The sequence below is a fragment of the Thunnus albacares genome, chromosome 7 (genome assembly GCF_914725855.1).
Source record: "Thunnus albacares chromosome 7, fThuAlb1.1, whole genome shotgun sequence".
Classification (NCBI taxonomy): domain Eukaryota; kingdom Metazoa; phylum Chordata; class Actinopteri; order Scombriformes; family Scombridae; genus Thunnus; species Thunnus albacares.
This window is the reverse complement of record NC_058112.1, coordinates 247,330-263,370: the sequence shown is the minus strand read 5'-3', so window position 1 is coordinate 263,370 and position 16,041 is coordinate 247,330. Positions and strand designations below refer to the sequence as shown.

The window sequence follows — 16,041 nt, the reverse complement described above, 5'->3', positions numbered from 1 at the left end:
GTTATTATAATATATAATATGTATAATACTACTTGCTTTGCTAAAAACATTCTACCAAAAACATTTCCATTGCAGTAAGGGTGACATCATACCACACGGGAGTCATAGGGAGGTGGTCAGGGTGGATGGTTAGGTGTAACCAGTTCTGCTTGATAATGTCGTCTAGAGACATATCCATTTTATCGGTCATTATGCTGCCCCAATACTGCTAAACTGTTAAAGAAATATAAAAATTAAGCCTAGAAATGCTTGGTCCCTACACTTGGCTGGTGTAGACTTTGACACCAGAGGCAGGGATTCAAGTTCTGCCTGCCTTCTGTTTGTATGTTTAGGCAACTAAAACACTTGGTCATATCAACGTGTCAAGATAAGCTGATTATACAGGTCTTATTATTTTATTTAATTATCATATAATTTTTATTTTAAAAAAAAAGAAAAAAATCTGCTTCTTTGCAATCTATGCACTCTATGCATTGCCTCAGTGCACCACTTGTTGGCACCTATGTTCTATCGGACTTTATGGCACTTACTCGTGTTGCTGTCTCCTGACTAGATCCCTGCTTGTCTTGTATCAGCTCTCAGATGTACGTCGCTTTGGATAAAAGCATCTGCTAAATGAAATTGTAAATTGTAAATTGTACTATGCAGGTGTTGCTTCAGGTCATATTGTGATTCAGAGGACCATACAGTATTACCAAACAAATGTGCAATTGATCTAATTAGCACAAACTAAGCGATACACAGTGAATTTGAAGTGGTGAAAGCTAGAGTACGGGACTTTTACATATAAATGAATGTCCGTTACATTCAAGCCCTTGCCAAATGAGTTCACACTATGCTGATTAAGCCTATCACCACCAGATAAATCTCTGTGTATTTCACAGTATACAGAGTTTTTAAATCTAGTATCTGGTATGCATTATTTCTTTTCCACCTGCATTCTGCAAAGACCTACCCCTACTCTGCCTGTGATTGGCCCTGGCCCTGATATTTTTACCCTAACCCTAACCATCTCACTCCTCATGCCAAAACCTAACCAACAAAGGCAACGAGTAGTAGCCAATCAGAGGCAGAGTAGGGCAGGTCTTTGTAGAAAGAAAAAAATCAAGATGTCTGGTACAACATTGAAAGAACCCAAACTTATCTTTTAAAAGACAATTTGTAGTCAGAATTTGACTTTATAGGCATGTCAGATTTACAGGGCATTAATACCAGAGGTGACCTCTGTAATTATCACCAATCACACAAGGTCTTCAAGTTATACTGGCCCTGTGTGAGGAGGCTTTATTGAGACACTTGATCAGCTGAGGCCCTGCTGCAGCCTTTTGCTGGAGGTCAGTCTTCCAAGTATCTGGGCTGGATGTCTTCATCACCTCTCTGTGTCTAGCTGTCCATTGTACAGAGGTCTTGTCTTCAGTGAAAGCCTCTTATTGGACATCCCTCCTCACTTAATCTAGTTAAGGTTTGCCACAACAGTTGTATTAGGACTGCTCTATGCTCTCTACAGTTGTTTATTGTTTAGGTTCCATACAGCCAGCGAGCAGCCAAAGCCTCTTATGCTGCCAAAAGAGCCTGTGAGGACAAGTGCCTAATGGGTGACTGGCCTCTCTTCACATAGCCCTCACATCAGTAAAGCCTCTTATTAGAGCCTCTCTTTAGCCTTATAATTGATGCTTCAGCACTAGAAAGCTGCTCATTTCACATCAATACCTATTCAAAAATATTACTAAACTTTTTTGGAAGTCATAGTAATGTTATGGCAGACTTAAGTCAATGCTATATTGTGAATTACATCTACTCTTTATAAAAGTTATTTTTATTTTTTGTGTTAATGTCCTTTTATCAGCATTTATTTAGTGGTGAAGGAGTTATGGTGCCATATTAGGCAAAGCAAGTTTATTTGTGCACCTTTCAAACACAGAGGTGAACAAAACACATCTAAAGCCATTCTAGTGGCTCTGGGAGGACTTTAAGCTAAATTCTAGTGTCAGCATGCTAACATGCTCACAAAGGCAATACTTACATGCTGATGCTAAGCATGTATATTGTTTACCATGATCTTTAGCATGTTAGCTTGATAATATTTGCTAATTAGCACTGTATACAAAGTATAGTATAGTAATGTCACTAGTTTTGCAGGTATTTGGCCATAAACCAAAGTATTTGACAAATCCCTGACTGACTGACTGACTGAGTTGCCTTGGCCGAGTATTGCCACTTCCTGTATCCCTTGTTTCAAATTAAAGCCCTCTAGTGTTTCATACACAGTCCAGACATATACTACATTCTGAACTAGTCTTGTTTTCACACAAGACTGTTTTCTGTCTGAACACCCACTAATGTTTCTGCTGACTCCATTGAGAAGGAGTTTGTTCAAAAAAAGGGCCAACTTCTGTTGTGTGGAAAACCTTTGATAACATGAATTGTCAGAGAAAATGAGTAGAGGCACTACATCACACAACAAAGGCAACAAAGGTGGATATGATTAGTCAGTCACATCCAGGAGGAGTGCAAGCAGAGAAGAGTCACATCTATACACATTCACACCTATGAGCAATTTAAGGTCTCAGCCAAGAGAACCCATGCAGACAGAAACAGGGAAAACATGCAAACTCTACACAGAGACAGCTCAATTCCAACCCAGGGCCCTCTGGGAGATATGATGGTCATGGGTAAAAATTAAAAATGTCAAAAGTAGTATGTCAAGGGATGCAAACCCAGGAGGTTGGTGTTGAACTAAAATGCACAAAAAAGATCTTCACACTGCTGCTGCACTGGTACTGAATGCTGTCAGTGAACAGAAATCACTGATGCAGAGCAGCTGCACATGAAAATACTTCATATGTTCAGGTCATTCTGTACAGAACAAGCCTCTACCCACGTGTTCCTCCATCCCTGCTAGATGCAGCCACATCAAATGTTCTCTGTGTAGGACCAGTATGCATTTTGTTAATGATTCTCTGTCTTTCTCTTATTAGTTACAGTGCATGTACTTCCTGCAGTCCCAAAAATGTCCAAGGATTTGGTGATTTTTAATCTTTAGTGCACGTTCTCTCCTGCTGAATAAATCCCCCTCCATTTTGTTAATGACGTCTCCATCACAGTAATGAAGCCTTAAGTGTAATCGTGGCAGATTTAACTACGTGTGCGTGCATGCTTGCGTGTGTGTGTGTGTGTGTGTGTTGATGGGTTGCAGGTTTGTATGTCTATCCAGGTAAGAATTAATGTGAGAAAGTGAATAAATCAATGTTTGCTTATTTGTGCAAATAAATACTCATATGGACTTTATTTACCCCTAGATGACTTGATTAATTGTAAGTGTCAGGTCTGATGCAGTGGTTGTAGATGTATTAGCAACTCATATACCTGCCTGGTTTTGTAAATGTCTATTTTGACATCTCAGTTGATTTCAGTGCTATTTGGTTTCAATTTTGGATAGATACTCCAATGCATTTTGCCACAAGACTTTCATTTTGGTGAAAAAGCTTACTTTTAGTCTTGGTCTGTTCATCCTGGTTTGGGCCCCTTGATTCTAATGAAGGGAATCTTAAAGCTACATCAAACAATGATATTTTAGACAACAGTGTTTGTCCCTTTCCTCTTTCAACATGACAATGTCCCTGTGTACAAGCTAGCTCCATATAGAAATGTTTTCCTAGTTTGGTGTGGAAGAACCTGACTGGCCTGCACAGAGCTCTGACCTCAACCCCATCCAACACCTTTGGGATGAACTGGAACACAGACTCCAAGCCAGGCCTTATCACACAATGTCAGTGGCTGAATGTGAGCAAATCCCAAGAGCCAGGTTCCAACAGCTGGTGGAAAGCCTGAAACCAGAAGAATGATACAAAAGCATTTATTAATGCCCATGGCATTGTCATTTATGGCTGGAATGTTAGGGTGTCGACATTCTTTTGGCTATGTAGTGTATGTTATTATAACTGATAGTGGTTATGCCCAAAAACTGTTTAAATATACAACTTTACTTCAGGATAGTCAAGAATTAGATGGCTCTGGTGAATGTCGATTTAGGCTGTAAGTAAAGAGTAAGTAAAATGTACGGTCTGGACCTGAGTGCCCTGAGATGACTTTTGTTGTGATTTGGCGCTATATAAATGAAAATTGATTGATTGATTGAAGTATTATTAATCAGATAAGTTAGTTACATAGTTACAGTGTTTATTCTCCTATTCAGAGCTCAGGAGAGGACAGCAAACACTGGCACACTTTATGTTGGGTAAATGTTGATCCAAGGCAGTGTTGGTCATTCTCAGGACGTCCAGAGTCAGTCAACATACTTCAGTTAGCCAGCGCTGACAACCATTCAGTTTGTTAAGTCACCGTTAACTCCTGTCGTTATGAGTCAAGCTGAACTCTTGACTGAGTATCCCAACTGGAATTCTCTCCATTCTGTCACTCATTCATCCACAACAGAACCCAGCATGCTGAGGGCTTCAGGTAGTGAATCTGAGCTGTTGAATGGTCTCACAGACCTGCTCTGAGGCTGTATTTAGATCTGCTGCAGCTGTATTGAGATGTACTGAGCCGTATTAAGATGTAGGGATGGAGTACTGAAGCTGCATTGAGGAGCACTGAGGTTGAATTGAGATGTTCTGAGCCATATTTAAATTGTACTGAAGCTGTATTGAAGCTGTATTGAGATGTATCAGAGCACAGCTAATTGAAGATGAGCAGCAGAGAATGTCATGCTTTGTAGCTGAACGGGATTGTCCATGCTGCAGCAGCACGGCATTGTGGCTAAAAAGGATCCTCCATGCTATTGTGGCATAAGGAGATTGTCCACTGAAGAAGGTAAGAAAAGGAGAAAAGCCATGAAGAGAAGGAGCACTCGAGCTGCCAGAGGTGATGTAATTCTGCTCTGTTGTGTGTTGTCTGTCTGAGCTCTCTGTCTCAATAGGAGAGCCGACTCAGATTGAATGTGTCCAATGTGTGGCCCAGCCCAGCCTCTGTGTGATGTGTGGCCAGGGCCAGCCTCTCTATTTGATACGTGGATCAGTTTGACCTCCACATTTGATGTGCAGAGCAGCCCGACCCTTCTTTTGTCCTGAAGAAAACCTTCTAATACTGAGAGCAAAGACCTTTGCATAGCTCCACACAGGAGTTAGTGCGACACACCAAAACTCAGCATGATGTTCACACTGAATGTCATTTGGTTATAACTCCATTAGGCAGTCTAATATCTCATTAGTTGTTATCTATCTTATTATCAGAAGGGGCATTTGATCATCCTTCAGACATCACAGACATCTGTCTGATGTATCCAGTGAGTAAAGAAGCTGAGTGATTCATGGTACAGTTAAAGTAAGCCAGATTAAGATTGGGTCACCCAAATTACAAAAAAGCATATCCTCATTTCCCCCAGATAGTATCTATCCATGAAGGTAGTTTTAGTTTTATGTGTCCAGGTTTTGAGATCTCTGAGATTTCTGCCACCACCCCAATACTATAGAGGTGAATGGAATTTAGGTTTTGGTACATGCAGCTTTGAAAAATGAAAACAACAGCAACAGAAACACTGTCAACAGCATAAAAAGTTTATTCTTGACCTCAGGAATAGTCCAACTCAAGGTGCACTGAGTAACTTTTTTCATTTTCAGGGTTTGCAAGCCTATAACACTGTCTTCATCTGCAGTTGAAAAGTCCCAAAAAGTCCTGAAGGTCCTTGCGAAATTAACCTACTGATCTTGCATGTCAGCAGATCCATCTCCATGACCACTGAGCAAACTCCATCCGCTGACGTTCAGTGAAGACTGTATGATAGAGCTGAGAGCACCAGAAAAAAGATGGAAGTGGAGCTTGAATTTGGATCATTTTGTCATATAGTCAGCAGTTTTCGTTGAACTTCTTTCCACCAAAGAAACATTTCTTATGAAAACTGTCTTCAGTGTGTTCGGTGAGCTATTCTGTAAGATAAATTAAAACACTGATAGAATAAAATGAATGTCAACAAACAGCATCTGTGTACACCGACATACTAGTGGTATCAAGTTCAGACCAGACTTCAGTTTGAAGGTCATCCTCTGTTTGATTTTAGTAATCTAAAAAGTGTGTCAAGTGAGTGGTTAAGGATGCTGAGCTGCTCTACAGCAGGTCTTTTGTGCCCACTGCTGTGAAACAATGATGTGACACTGTATCCAGAGATATGGGCATTTTTTTTCTTTTTCAACATAATTCATAAGGTCTTGTTTCACATGTATTTTATTCCCCTTTGTTAATTTAAAGGTTTAATTTCATATGTATTGCCTGTATTACGTGTCCTGTTTTTAGGTGCATATGGTCTGCATTTATTAATTAATTGTATATTGCTTTTTAATCCTGTGGATAGGTGGGCTCCAGAGCTACACCAATAATTTCTGTGTTAGTGTTACTGTTGTTGTGGCAGAACGCCTTTCATATGTTGTCTGCTGTGACTGTGTACTCTGGGTGCATGGTGAACGCAACCATGTACATGCTATGGACACCACTTTTTTGTTCAATTGTGGATTGGTGAATTGGATTTTTTGAGGCCATTATATAGTGCATACATTTACACTTAGAATTCAGACACATACTGTACATAATGAAGATATAGTGCACTATATAGTATGTATTGTATGTATATATATGTATTTAGTATTAAGGCAATGTTTACACTGCACGTCTTGATGCCCAGCTTGGAAATTTTGCCTACATTCACTGCAGTGGAAGTCCTGGTAGCCCCTGGGTTTTTCCCCTCTCTGTTATATGTGAGAGAAAAAAGCAGAGCACTCCAAGAGAATAACAATGTGGTGAAAATTCTCATCTGTGCTTTTAGTGTCATCACCAGATATCTGATGCCTATAGAAATGATGTCCATATGTCTCCTGAAACTGATCTGAAAATATGGTGTGTATATATATATATATATACACACCATGGGGGGGTGGTGGTATGTCTTCCTCAAGCTCGGGTCCTCTATCAGAGGCCTGGGAGTTTGAGGGTTCTGCGCAGTATCTTAGCTGTTCCTAGGACTGTGCTCTTCTGGACAGAGACCTCAGATGTTGTACCCGGAATCTGCTTGAGCCACTCTCCCAGTTTGTGGGTCACAGCCCCCACTGCTCCAATTACCACTGGCACCACTGTTGCCTTTAGTCCCAACATCTTTTCTAGCTCCACTTTTAGCCCTTGGTATTTTTCGAGCTTCTCGTGTTCCTTCCTCTTGATGTTGCTGTCACTTCGGATTGCTACGTCTATCACCACACAATGTCTGGTTGGTTAGCCATCACCAGCTTGTCAGTCTCGATCTGGAAGTCCCACAGGATCTTGGCTTGGTCATTCTCAACCACCTTAGGAAGTGTCTTCCATTGTGACCTTGGGACCTCCAACCCATACTCAGTGCACATGGTCCTGTACACTATGCCAGCCACTTGGTTATGGCGTTCCATGTACGCTGTTCCTGCCTGCATCTTACACCCTGCTATTATGTGCTGAACTGTCTCAGGAGCATCTTTGCACAGCCTGCACCTGGGGTCCTGTCTGGTGTGGCAGATCCCCGCCTCTATTGATCTTGTACTGAGTGCCTGTTCTTGTGCTGAAGAGCGCAGTCCTAGGAACAGCTAAGATACTGCAACCACAACAGTGGTGCCAGTGATAATTGTGGAACATGTGAGCAAAAATCAATCATCTCAGCCTTCATATCACAAACTAAGTGAAATCATTGTAGATTTCAATGTAGAGTTAAGTGGGGGAGATTGAATGAGTGAATAATTGCTTTGATAGGATTATTCCATTGATGAAATAATCCTATCCTATCCTAATATTAGGGTGCGAACAGAGGTCTCTGTGGAAAAAACATCACCCCCTGGTTGAAATAGAGATGCCAAAGTGAGTCAAACACTAAGCTGATTCCCATCTGCTCTGTGCGGTTTCATTTCAGTTTGCCTTTATCCCTCTGTCTGTCCGTCTCTTTATTTGTCAGTGAAAAGGCAAAATGCCTCCCTGTCACAATACCATCTTGCTGTGATTACCATGCAAATGTATTTCATTAGGATGTAAATGATCAACATTATGATGATTTTTAATTAGAATGTAAATGATGATTATTTGTATGAAGATATCAGCAGCTGTGGGAGAGGACTGTGACAGCGCGCTGTTGTCTCTCTGACTGACTAGAGAGATGGATGGATGGATGAATGGATGCTTTCATTCATCTATTATCAATATTCTGTTCTTCCCTCCTCTTTCATTCCTCCTTTTCTGTTTCTCTTTTTGGATCCCACTAACTTGCACTGTGTTGATGAATGGATTAAAACCGATTCCAGCAGTTTGGGTTCCAATAAGGTTTATTAGACTTAAGTTTTTTGAATATTGAAATTTAAAGTATAAGGCTGGTGAATCTATATTTTTTTTCATTGTCAACAAATCTCATGAAAAGACTACAACCTATCTGACTCTCAATACTCTACTCTGTCGGTGGTCCAGTAGTTCCTATTGAAGACATGCTGTAAATTATTTAAAACAGCTCACAAATATATAGATTCATTTTTGAAAAAAAGCTTGAAAATTTCCCAAAACAGCTGGTCACTGTAGTTTTTAGTGAACATTACTCAGACAGGAGGAAATACTGCATGTGTTGTGGACTATTTTCAGCAGTGGATAATTAATTAATACGCATTTGGTTCTCTATAGGACAATGTGTTTGTGTTAGTTCATGGTAATGTCACACAGTGGACAACAATAGAACTTTTTAGCACAGAGGATCAGGCTTTGGATAGACAAACATTACCTGGTAGTAGATCAGGTCGTTGTTGGTTTGGCTTTGCACATGAGATTTTTTGACAAAGAGAAAAGTCAAAAATATAATCAGACTTATGCTTGAAACCAGGGGTGTCGCTAGGCCTATTTTAGGGAGGCTTTAGCCCCCCATAAATCCTCTTTAGCCCCCCCCCCAAAATAAATGTACATTATTGGTTTAAATCGTCAATAGTATTTTCTCATTAATTTTTCATTAAAATCAATCAAATTGTACCATTACGTCTCCAAATTCACAATGTACCTAGAATGCTGGGTGCTAGGACCTGGGAAAGGCTGCTGCTGCTCTAATCCAGCATTTGCATTGGCTCTGCTGCCCACTCCGTAATTCTTGTACCATCTTTGGTAGACTGTGATGGTAGTTAAAAACCACTGAAGTTGTGACAAGATGTTGGCAAAAACTTTACCAAGATAAACATAATATACAGGGTGAAATAGTAAGTAGTTACAGAGTGAAGATACCCAGCTCCAATATGAATTTGTGACAAATGATGATAAATGTAGCAAGATATCACTTTGTTACTGTTTGTTACCTGCTTAACGTTAGCTAACTTTAGGTTTATTTGAGGAAAAGACAAGCAGATAGGCTATATAACACTAACATTATACAGTAAAAACCACTTATATGGATCAAAAAGCTCAGGAAGGAATCATTCTTATACAAATGCTGTTTAAATAATTCACTTATAGTAATCAATAGTCCACTTACAGTGTTAATTTTGGGTCTTTTCATACATGAAAAAATATGGGGGAAAAAATAAAATTACAGTAATTCTATTTTTTTTTAATCTTACTCCCATGATACACATATGATATGTAATTAGCGACTGCGGCATCATTATCAGGCGTGCGGAGGTGCAGGGTGTGGGTGTGTTTATTTGTAATCTCCGTGAAACAATCAGAAAATAATGTTTCCTTCCTCTCATTCATTGTCCCTCTTACTACCACTGCTCGCTCTCCTCGTCCACTTTCTAGCTCGCTCAACCACTGCTTCTCTCTCTCTCTTTCTCTCTCTCTCAGTTTGCTTGGGTGTGCTCTCTCTTTCTCTCATCTTTTTTAAAATGAGTCGGGAAGCCATCAGCAGGGGAACAAGCATTTGAAACAGCTGTACTGTGATTTGAAATAGTCAATAACATTCAGTAAATAGTGAAGCTTCCCATTTCATTACTTTATATTCATGTAATAAACATACAAATATCAATTAGATGGTAATCTGCATGAGAAATAAAGAAAAAGGAAAAAAAATGGTTATAATAATCATCCGTTTATTGTGATCAATTTGACCCAGACGGATGTGATCCCTATAAGCAGTTTCCACCGTACTAACTAGCTGACTAGCTTATATGCCTATCAAGCATTTCGAAACAATCATATCAGTAGACATAGATGGTTGTTTATAATCAGTTAATGTCAGTGAAAAGGTCACATTGTGTTGATCGCAACGCAATTTTATATCCCTCAATTCCTCAACCTGTAGATGGATGTATGAAATTTCCTCAAAAAAGGCGGCAGCTCTGCCGAAGGCCAGTCAGGTGAGAAGATTTTGCCAGTTGAGACAAATACAAATTTAAACTGGTTGATCACTCAGTAAGCCTTGAGTTCTTGTAAATCTGAGTTAAATAAAATAACCTGTTACTAAAACAGGCAAAGAAAGGGAGAGAAGGAAGATGGAAGGGACTGACAGGGCTGAAGGAGCAGGTCTGATGGAGGTTGGTGATCAAGAAGAAAGAGAGTGTGAGTTGTTAAAGCTTTCGGTTAAAATTATTTTAATTATTTAAAATCTTGAGTGAGTTTCTAAGAATGAAGTTCTGACAAAGTTATTTTGGCTGTACTCTTAAGAAAAGTAGCATTGGGAGAGAGGCTTTTGAAACTGACAGGAATTTGGTTTTTAACCAAGTAGGGAGACAGCAGACCAGTCATCATCAGGGAAACCTCACTGCCAGAAAGTGAGAGCCCTTGGATTTGCAGCCCAGTAATATAACCTAAATACAGGCAGGCGAAAGCCACCCATGTTTACATTATTCTGCAAGTGGGCTTTAGAAATGTGAGGGGGTTTATTTGCCCAGACAAATGAGAGGACAGTTGAATCCATTTGTTTAAAGACAGACAATGATAAATATATAGGAAGGTTTTGGGAAAAATACAAGAACCTTGGAAGTGCAACCATTTTAATAGCATGCGGCCAAGGGAAGAAACCTCCAGTTCCTGATGTTAGCTTTTAGCTTATCCAGCATGACCGAAAAATTAAATTTAGGTGAAACTTTACAGGGCTCAGATTATTTATAAGAGGTATGGTTTCACTTTTCTCCAAGTTAATTGTATATCCTGACAGTTTACTAATTTAATGTAGTTTAGGATGTTGGGAACTGTAACTACTGAATCAGATAAACAAATCAATAAATCACCAGCATGTAAATTCACAAGGCTTTCAACATTAGACTCTAAAGAAGAGGTAACACCATTAATCAGCAAGAACAGAAGAGGAAATATAATCTTTGGATATATTTTTTTTAAATCACAACAACTATCTACCTGTCAACTGCTAACTGCTACCTGCCACTGTTACCAACCTTCCAAAGGAGAAACTGCACTGAGGAAGCTAACAGACGAGTTATTTTGTGAAGTCAAGAAGAGAAATGAAGGGGTCCTTGTTGGTGGTATTCTCTCTCTCTCTCCATGAACTGGTGTGATGGTGGCGCGACGATGTTTGCAGCAGCCTCTCCTAGTTATGACTATGCAGTGTCTTTGTCCATGTCTACGTCTACGTCTGTGTCATTGTGTGGAGTGCATTTGTCTCATGTGGAGTGCACTGCGTTGCCTGGAGCTGCACCGGAGAGGAAACATCAAAAGCAGTGCAACAGGATGTGGTAGCTGGGCAAGTGCAGGGGAGTGCAAGCTAGGCTAACTGTTAATCCACACAAAATGGCAGGTCCAACAATCATGTTGTCTAATGTTCTCTGGACAGCAAAATGGATTATATAACTCCAACTCCGCTGGTCACTCATTGACATGCAAGAGCTGTCTACATTTAACTGAGACATGTACTTTCTTTATCCTTTCTGTTGTTGTTGCACTGCTATGGGCTGGGAGGAACAGTATTCTGTTTTTTTGTGTATACAAATACACAAGAAAATGACAATAAACTAAATCTTGAATCTTGAATTACCAAATTTTATACCATGGATATCTGGGTGACCTCTGATTCCGATTACAAGAGGTTCTAAAGCAATATCAAAAAGAAGAGGGGAAAGGGGATCGCCTTGCCTTACGCCACATTACAAATCAAAAGGTTGGGATTTGTCTGTATTAGTCAGAATGCACTGGCTCCCAGTTGCTGCCCACATCTAATTCAAAACCCTGACACTCTCTTACAAAACAGAAACTAAAACAACTCCTGCTTACCCAAACTCCCTCATTCAGGAGTTACCAAACTCCTGAGAGTTCCTCTCAATTTCTAAGAAAAGGCTAAAGACCCAGCTTTTTCGCAAACACCTCTGCACTTGATGGACTGAAGGAAGAGAAAAAAACAAAACAAAACAAAACAAAAAAAGAAAGAAAATCTGCTGCAATGTATGCACTCTATGCATTGCCTCTGTGCACTGCCTGTTGACATCTATGTCCTATTGGACTCAAACTTATCTTAACCCTGTTTGTGTTGTATCAGCTCTCAGGTGTATGTCACTTTGGATAGAAGCGTCTGCTAAATGAAATTGTAAATTGTAATTGTAGAATACAAGATACTGGATTGTAATAATTCATTTTGACCCACTGTATTAAATTCGCCCCAAACCCAAATTTTTTCAATGTCTCAAACATATAAGGGCATTCAATCTGATCAAATGCTCTTTGAGCAACGAGAGATAAAATGGCAGCTTGTGTGTCCTTTTCATTACCTGAATATAGCTTATGCAAAAGCAGATAAACATTACTGAATGAAATTCTATCAGGGATAAATCCAGTCTGATACAATTTTTGAGGTATGGCTACCCAATTTTGTGGCCAGAACTTTAATTATTACCTGATCACAATTTAAGTTTAGAGGCAAGCAAATTTGCTTCTGTGATAGATAGGCTTATAATGCCACCATCTCAGTTTTCTCCCTCCATGGAAGCTCCTCCTCCCTCTGCCTCTCACTGGCAGACACACACACCTGGAGACTATTGTCTCATTAAGAGCAGATATATAGAGGTAGCACACAGATCTCACTCTTGATGCATTTTGTCCCATGTGGCTGGGGAAGAGGCTAGTCTCCTGGAAGGTATGTTGTAAAGTTGACTTTATTTAAACCTTGATGGAACACTTTTAAAGACTTTTACTGATCAGTTTTGCCTCTTTGCTACAGGCATTTTAAAGAACCTGTTGCCCAGGCCCTGCAGGCTGGATAACCTGCTTTGAAGGTATGACTGAGGTGTGCAGCCATCTGCCTTGACCGGTTAGGTTGACAAAGAAAGCGGGAGGGGGAAAGAAAGACACAGAAGCACAATAGCAACAATATTTTGAAATATAAACAAGTTTATATGACGTGATACCTGCCTATGGGTCCGCTGTCATAGAATCAAGGCGAACCAAGATATTTTTACTAAAAAGAATAGCAACACCTTTGGCCTTGTGAGTAAAAGGTGCTTGGAAAACCTGAGAAATCCAATTTGCTCTCAGTCTGCACTGTTCATTTACACTAATATGCATTTCCTTGAGAAAAATGTCTGGCTTCCATGATTTCAGATGCAAGAAAATGCAACACCTTTTAATTACATGGCTGAAACACTTCACATTCCATGAGACCAATGTTAGGATTCATTTTGTTGCAATCTGCAACCTCACTGTTAGATGCCACTAAATCCTAAACACTGCACCTTTCACTCAGAGATGAAGACAATCTAGCATCCACCCAAAATAGCAGAGTAAAACACAAAACATAAAAACCATATACTATGGTATACAATAGCACACTTTAACAAACCCATGAACATGCTCCCTACCCACCCCTCTGGGGTCTAACGGTATTCCCAATTTTTATATATCTTATTAAATTTGCTTTTTAAAGGCACTTGCCTATACAGTAATACTCAAGTGTTTCATATCAAAATGTTGAGAACAATCTCAGCTTTCTGAAATATGAGTCACAATTTTGACGTACAGCACTGTGTAAAGAGATCATGTGGCCCAAAACCTGAAAATTGGAATTCTAAGTTTAGAAATTCTTCATATCTCATGTGAAAACATACCTTTACTCATGTGAACCAGTTGTTTTTGTGCTTGAAAGGGGTTTACCAAAGTCTTAGGCTCACAAAAGTAGTATTATATATGAATAAAATAATAGATAAATGTATGAAAAATGTCAATTAAATTTTGTCATCGATTTTTGAATAGAAGTGCTGTCTGTCACTCTATCACCAAATGAGGGACTGAGATAACATGAACAAATAAGCATTACAGTTTCTATTTCAAACAAATTTTTATTCACACTTTCAAATTAAAAACACACAGATGTAAGGTATTTGTGCTGGTGGAGGCATTTATTCTGAGGATGACTGTGATGTGGAAGGCAGGAAGGAAGGAGGGGGTGGCCCTGGCACCTATGAATCCTCTCTGTAAAAAGAAAAACAAAACAATGAAGAACATTCATTATTGCTAAGATCATTCAAAAGGAAATAGGAAATAACTTTTACACAGAGCAAACCTTTACCAATGGACAGCAAATTTTGTCAAACAAAGTTTATGGCTATTTTTACACAAATTAATTCTACGAATTGCTCATAGAAGCAGCATTTAGCCAAGATGGTCACATTTACCCACAAAGTTCAATATTACACTCACCCATCTGCAAATGGATCTCTTTTATGTTCGTATTGCTCTTCATCATGTGAATTAAAACACAGTGACTGTTGGGTGAGAGGCTGTGACGTGTGTGTCATCCTAGCCTTGTCAATTGGTTAGTTTCAGAAGACAGACGCACAAGTCCACCAATCACGCACTGTGAGCCGGGCAAGCTGTCTTCTCAGCCTATTATCTCTGGCTGTGAGTCACATATGATCTCATGAGATGCATGGATTGGGGAGAGTCTACATATTCTGGAAATAATTAATGTGATAATAACTATATTTATTAATATAAACATTGTACGGGATGCACTGCTGCATCCTACGCAATGTTTCTTGTGCATTTTGTGATTCCCCAAATGAAGCACAAATGTCCCTCTAAGCCTGGAACTGCTAAACCCAAGTCCAGTGAGTAGCTCCCAGAAGAACGGTATCTAACTAAAGAAAGAAGCTAGCTCAACTCCGCTGCCAATCATGGCTGATTGGAGTAAATGAAACAAATGGACAGTCTCACATAGAAAAAGAATCCTGTGGTTGCATAAAGTCAAACTGGACTATCTGAATGGCACAAAGTCATGTCAAAATAGTATAATTGATCCTCTATATAAACACACAGTGGCATCAAAGTTCTTAGGACATGTTCTTTAAGTCATTGTTCACAAATGACATTGCCTCACCACGGTTAGTGAAAACCACTTTTCCTGAAAAGTGGGCCCAGGCAATGATGGTGCAGGGCTTGGCTCCCTCCAGGAGTGGCAATCACACCATCCAGTGTACCAAATTGATAATCACTAAAGATTGGAAGTTGAATTCCGTTGGTTTACTTCCTTGAATTCCCCTTTCTGGACATAGTGATGGTCCAATAACCATGAATGTTTTGTGCACGTAGTAGTTTGTGATTTTATTCTACATTGCAATGATCCATACAATTAACCATCTGCAGTTAAATACCTCTGTGGTGCCATATGTAAAATAAAAGTAGAGCTTAAAATGTGGTCTAATATTTAGTATGTGTCAAGTTATGTTTTAAGAGTATGTGCAGCTTCCCCACTTGAAAGAGACTGATGCATCTACTTGAAGGTTTTTAAATGGATTCCACTCAATGACCAAACAGCTTTTCCTTTCAGCGGTTTAGTTTTATAATTCGGTTATATAGTTCCATTAGTTCCATTAGTCAGTAAAAAATCTTTGAATACAAAAAAATTGAAAACAAAAAATATATATATATATATACATATGCTACTGCAAATGAATGTATAGTAGGCAACAAAAAATACATACGCATTTGTAAATATTGCAAGAAAACATTAAGCATCAGTGTCTTCTTTCACCGAATTTATACAATTTCTCACATTAAAAGTAAATAAAGCTAATGTCGACTGCTGTCATAACTTCTGGCTTAACAACAATTTATTTTAAGTAGTATTAAATT

The 16,041-nt window shown here is 39.3% G+C and overlaps 2 long non-coding RNA genes across 2 annotated transcripts in view; one reads left to right on the top strand and one right to left on the bottom strand.

The window, feature by feature from the left end:
* Window positions 1-144: 144 nt before the first annotated feature.
* LOC122986460 overlaps window positions 145-16,041 on the bottom strand; it is a 21,000-nt gene continuing 5,103 nt past the window's right edge. The window contains exons 2-4 of the long non-coding RNA XR_006404304.1: window positions 9,736-9,744; window positions 1,374-1,377; window positions 145-256 (exon numbers count right to left, since the gene is read on the bottom strand). This is a non-coding gene — a long non-coding RNA (uncharacterized LOC122986460). The remainder of the gene's footprint in view (window positions 257-1,373; window positions 1,378-9,735; window positions 9,745-16,041) is intronic.
* The window catches only part of LOC122986458, an 18,942-nt gene continuing 15,804 nt past the window's right edge, over window positions 12,904-16,041 (top strand). Inside the window, exons 1-2 of the long non-coding RNA XR_006404303.1 lie at window positions 12,904-13,048; window positions 13,133-13,187. This is a non-coding gene — a long non-coding RNA (uncharacterized LOC122986458). The remainder of the gene's footprint in view (window positions 13,049-13,132; window positions 13,188-16,041) is intronic.